Below are 6,412 nucleotides of genomic sequence, written 5' to 3' on the forward strand. Positions count from 1 at the left end.
GAACAGGAGTGATGAGACCGAGTACATACCTTATAAAAAAACGGCCCATTACGCGCTGCCGTGTTCTTTTCTGGGCTGCTCGAATGGGCGTGATCCTCCAAAAATGCATCGCCGCCTTTGTGTACTCCCGCGCGCAGCCCAACATGGCATAATGTGGAAATATGTGAGCGCACAAGGTAGAAGGAAAAGCACTTGACAGGAAACACGCTCACTTATCTCTGAACAACTTTTATTAGAAAACATTTATTGCACGAGAACACAAACGCGCAGGCGCAACCAACTATAAATTCAAGGTTCTAACCCCCCCCCCCCCCCCAAAAAAAAGAAGGTATACATTTATCTACTTCAACAGCTCAAAAAAAAAGACACCTCTTTTTCACTTATTGCTACCGAAGGAACACTGATACACGTGCTTGCGCTCGCCCTAATCTGTTCTGCTTCCATGATTTCTCTGGTCAGTTTGTGTTTTGATTTGCCCACAATTCCCGTGCTGCCAAACTGCGAACTGTGTAACAGTAGTCCTTCGGTAGCAATAAGCGAAAAAGAGGTGTCTTTTTTTTTTAGCTGTTCTTCTTTTTGGGGGGGAGGAGGAGGTTGGATCCTTGAAGTGATAGTGGCGCCTGCGCGTTTGTGTTCTCGTGCAATGAATGTTTTCTAATAAAAGTTCAGTGCTAAGTGAGCGTCTTTCCTGTCAAGTGTTTTTCCTTCGACCTTGTGCGCTCATATACTTCCACATTATGTTTTACCAACTGGCCCAGCATTCCCCTTTATTGAACCAATATGGCACCTAACTGCGCTTTCGATGACACTTTGAAACGGTCAATGCACGGTCGTTCGTTTTCCTTACGGTACGATTGAGGCATGCACCGACTACCGAAGCAGGCAAGCAGTTCAGAAGGAAATGCACATGAGCGCGCCGGCGCGCACAGGCTCCCTAGTTCCTTTTTAGGTACCTAGACGAAACTTGTTTTATCTAGGGGCCTTTATTATTGCCTTTGTGCCTGCAGCGCCAGAACGCTAAGGGTAGTGGATATAAAAAGCAATAATGAGACGGGGTCGATCAAAATGGCCAAAATGAAACGCGATGCGCGCGTCTGCTCTTTATAAAACATGCGTGGCGCAACTGATACAAGCAATCCTTCCCTCCCTGCATGAGTGGGCATGGGGGACGTGTCTCTATTCTATGCGCCCCTTACGGCCAATGTCGGCGAACTCGGGGACGGGCAAGTGCGAGATACGCAGCTCCCTCTGGTCACCTAAAGAGTTGACTACTCTCACGATGGTTCCTTTGGTCAGCGGGCCGTGCCTATCGCGAAACTTAAGCGTACTCTGATTGTTGTGTATACTTTCGTTCGTCGGCGACTCCCAACGCCTACACAAGGGCCAACGTTACCTTCAGCGGCCCTATTTGTGGTCACTCAAGGTGGTCATTATTTAGGTTATTTTAATATATTCTACAGTCGGTTACAGCCCAAGAATAAATAAACGCCCCGCCCACAGAGGTCACCGTCCCACTCGGGCGGAATTCGCACGAATGTCCCACTATAATTGCAATCGCTCATTCGCGTGACGCCAGAACCCGTCACGTATTCCAGGCACATGACTTGGCCGTACAAGCATTGCGTTCACTTCGATAGTTTTCGGTCGATAATTTTCACTCGATTCTCGGCCAATTTCCTCAAAACTTTCGACTTCACTGCTCAGCGTAATGCAACATTCCAACAAGACACGATGATTTAATTCATAATGTAGCACTTGAATTATCAGCGAACATGCGCTTACGGTTCGAACGGTAATCGTTGCTCTGTTGCACAGTGAATGACAGGCGCGCTGCAGTACTGGGTGCGGAGCGCGTATTTATTATTCGGTTGTAACCGACAGCGTTGCAAAAGCTTGTTTCGCTTTTCAATCCTTGATTGCTATGGTTACTTGCTAATCCACTTACCGCGCACCTCGGACTTTTTATCTTCCATCCACATAGCGACGACTTCGTCGGGAAGGCTGGACTCACTCATACCAGATTTCGCTGTGCAGTTCCACAACTAAATTATTACCTTAAAAAAGCTCGACTCAAGGCGTCACCGCTATGCATTTGGTGCAACAAAATTGAAACAATTGAACATTTCATTTTATTCGGTCATCGTTATTCTTACCAGAGAAAAAGATATTTGGTGGCCTCATTACAAAAGCGAGGAATACAAGTAAATCTACCAGTAATTTTATCACTTGGCGGAACTTCATTTGGTTACTGTCACAGGGATATATGCTCTACTGTGTTTGATTACATCAACGCAACTAAAAGATTACCGTGCTAGTGAACCCTAACCTTTTCAGATCTTTCGTTTATAATTCGTAGCTATGTCTGCCAAAAACAAGAGATGGTTTGACCGCTTGCTCAGCAAACATTTTTGTTTTTTGGTAGTTATATTTTTAAACTACTTTTTCAGATTGGCTTCATTTTCATTTTAGTTTCATTTAAGTATCCTGCCACCCGGTTCTTGGCCCAACCCTCTCTGTGGGTAAGCGCCATCCATCAGAGGTCATCATCATCATCAAAGCTGGACTGCACTATAACAATCCATGGCCCGCTGCACGGCCTAGTCGAGTGTTGAGACAGGCTGTAGTGTTGCGTGAAGCAAGATTGAAAAGTGCGCTAGTAGGTGAAGATTAGTGGCTTACAGCACAAAACACCCGAACACAGAATAGAAATGGAGACGGTACAGCGCTGACCTGCCCTTCTATTGGCTCCGAGTGCTACACCTCTTCTTATGGTGGCTAGAATACCTCTTCAATTGGCCTAAACTGCTGCCGTGGTATGAAATAAACCAGCCCATGCACTTTCCCTTAGGGCAGCCTGTCTTTTTGGGCACGGAAAGGCGCAGGGGCTAGCAATCCACCTACTACAATCCAATTCTATGAAAAACATGTTTCTACGGTTTGTCATGGGGGACTGCACGGGCTACTTGGAAGCTCCCTGTGGGGATGGCCCAAGACTCCCCACATGAAGTCTGGGTGTTTGAGGAATTATCAGCAACTTATACAAAAAAAATTTCACCTTCTTTGTCGAAGCCTGCAGGCGGACAGCTGTCCGACAATGTGACAAAAAAATTCATCGAGTAGAGCTCAGGGAAAATGGCACCTACAAGATGAACAAGTAACGAGTAACATAACAGCGCATGCTACGGAAAAATTGTAACGAGTACATTACTAAGTCACTGAATAGAGTAAGTTACGGGCAATGCTGTTACTTGTAATACGATAGCACCAAGACTTTTTGTTGCACTCTTGCATTTCCATTGCATATTGCAGTGACAATGCCCTTCATGTCATTTTCAGGTCTACAAAAAACGCCAGGCGCAGCACAGTCCCAGCGAAAGCTAGAAGAGTGGCCTTTCAGAGCGTTTTCTAAACACTCGTCAGATAACTGCTGCAAGCACACTTGCTTGATATCCACTACGGCATTAATAAAAATGTTTTTTGTAGTAAGGTGGCATTCGCTGTGCTACTTTCTGAGAAGCGTGGTATCCGCTAAACACTTGCAAGGAATTTTCTGCCAATAGTTCATGCAGTGGCCGACGACGAATTTAGCCTGAAGTCTGTATGCGCCACAGTTTATAGGTGATCAAAAACAAGCTTTCGTAATGGGTTGGAGCATCAGACGACCCACTCGTTAGGCTTCACAATGTGTGACACCAGGTTGTTCCTTTGCTGTTATAAAACGCTTTATTACCCAAATTAACGAGATTCCCTTCCCAACATCAAGCCTTCCAAGGAAAGTTTACTTACAAGTCCCAAGCACCGGCGGGGCTCAGTTGTAGTATGCTGGGCTGGCATGCAGCGTATCTGGGTTCGAGCTCCGCTGTGTCCTTGGTACATGTAGTTTTTTCCCCCTTATTTCGTCTGATAGTGGCTACGGACAACAGCGGCGGCTGTGGACAAGTACGGCAGAGCGTGACCCAAGTTTTTATCTCGTAACGGCTTTCGCTGTAAAATGTCATCCCGACAAGTGCACTGCGTCAGGCCAGAAGACAACCTCCACGACACAGAGCCTCGCGAGACAAGAAGCAGAGTGGGACCAGAGGGAGGCACATATTACACAAACCTTTAATGCCTGAAAGTTGACTGCTATTACAATACAATAAATCCGTAACACATCACAAGGTTGTTTTTTTTTTCTCAGTATCTTTGTCATCATCCAAGTACGGCCAGCATCATTCTCAGCGCGTATATAATATGTATATATAATAAAACCATCTACAACTTTCACGTGTGTGTTTATGTGTGTTTGGTGTGAGAAGGCCCCTGAATAAGCAAGTTCTTCCACGTCGAACACTGAAGCCCCCCAGACAAAGCGAGGGGCTTGGGATTTGAACTAGCAGTCTGAATCACATGTTGGGTTCCCCGCGGTGCCGTGTCCTTAAATCTATATGTACCCTTGGTTTGTCAAGTGTCACATGCATTTTTTTCTTTTGTTGCTTCCTTGTCACACACACACCTCGACAACAGTGGTAATTAGTGGTAATAATACACAGTATTGGTGGTGGTGGACACTAAAAGAGCACGGTCCCATGGGGATGAAGAAAAAAAAAGGGGGACAGAAAGAAAATGTTGCAACAAACAATAAAAATTGAACAATGCATTACTGTTATGCTTTATCTAGAGAAACAAATGTACATGTCAACACAACAAAAAAAGAGCAAAAAAAAAAACGCGAGTGAGAAAAAAAAACTGCCATATAAAGTTAGAAATGCACACTTTGTCACCACAGTGAGATATTTGCTGTGTTTCACATGCAATCTAAAAACACAATGTCACAATTGCAATTCATTAAAATTGAAGAAAAAAAAGTGATGCATGAAGTAATAGGGGGGCATGGGAGTGCCCTCCTCGAGCTGAACAAAAAGTTCGACGCACACCTTTGCTACACAGTGTCGAAGAACCTTTTTTAACACAATACACCGCAAGAAAGGGGGGAAAGAGGCAGATTAACACAACCTGAGATTAAAATACCTTCACTAAGTGAATGTCGATTGGTAATGCATTGGCTGCTGGCACACACTCTTGGGTAGAATGCCATGTTTTCTGTTTCCTTTGCTGCATTCGACAGTAGTTGCAAGTAGTACTGTAGTGTAATTGCATGTCTTTTGAGGGGCACACCACGCTGTCAGAGGTACGACTGCGGCACTTTTTTTTTCGAATTGACAACAAAAGGCCTCTCTTTTACCCTTGACATTATGCGCCGCGGACACCCCCTCCATCTAGCTTTTCTGCAGCGAGAATTCGTCGTGCCCCCCTAATCACCAGTCGCATTGCATCGGCCGGGATTCATTCGATGAAGAACCTCTGCTCAACCCCCCTCCCTCGGCATGTGCAACACAACACTCATCAGTAAAATGTCAGCTCTGTGATTGGGACCGTTAAGCAACCAGTGCTCCCTCTTTCATGTGGATGCTGGAAAACTAAACTACCTGGACGCGTACACTGAAGACAAAGAGACGATGGGAAATAAAAACCAACTGCCCCAAAAGAAAGGAGGAAAAAAGGAAAATTTCGGCCGCCACACGTGCATCGCTGACACCGAGCATGACCAAATGATGTTGACACAGAATGCCGGCAACACCAGAGGGCCCCAGACACCTGGTGTCAACACCACCAAATGCTGGAGTCATCAACTGCCACCACAGATGCCGAATGTGATTGATGGCAAGGGAGCCTCCACGCATCGGCGCGAGAAGTCCTTGCAGGCAGGGCACGGCATGGCCTTGTTACTCCTTTTCCCTCTCTTTCGGAGACGGAGCAAGCAGAGAGCTGCCGCGGGGGCAAACCCTCCCGTTAAATTCTCACCAAACATGACAAAAATTAATTAAAAACACACGTACATGCATCACGGGTGTGCAGAGAGAACAAAGAATATCATCAAAACACAAATGTGTCTTTTAAAAACTCGCACACGCCCCTCCCAGTCTAAAAGGCCCGTCTTAGTCTAAATTGCACCCAGCGCGAGCGTACGCAACGTCAGGCGACCGCCGCCCGCTAAGAGAGTCTCGGAATGAAGTAGGTCAGTTTTTTTTTTCCCCCACTTGAAGAGGCAGCGAAATGTGGCACACACACAACACACGGGCGAGTGAATGTGCACGGGTTGCACAAACATAGCAGCAACACCTGGAGGCCGCACATTTTTTTTCCCATTCTGTGTACGCTTTCTTTTTCTTTGTTCCACTGCAGTTGGGTTTGGTGGTGGCGGTTGCTATCGTAGAGAGACGTTTCCCGGCAGTGGTGGCGTGCAACAGTCCGGGGACGAGTCGCTGCGGGGTGAAAAGGCAGCATTTCCATTTCCTTTTTGCGAGTGCCGCAGGTTTGGGCGGACTGTTGGAAAAACACTTGTGTCGCGTGCACGAACAGTTTTTCAACT

The sequence above is a fragment of the Rhipicephalus microplus genome, chromosome 7 (genome assembly GCF_043290135.1).
Source record: "Rhipicephalus microplus isolate Deutch F79 chromosome 7, USDA_Rmic, whole genome shotgun sequence".
NCBI lineage: Eukaryota > Metazoa > Arthropoda > Arachnida > Ixodida > Ixodidae > Rhipicephalus > Rhipicephalus microplus.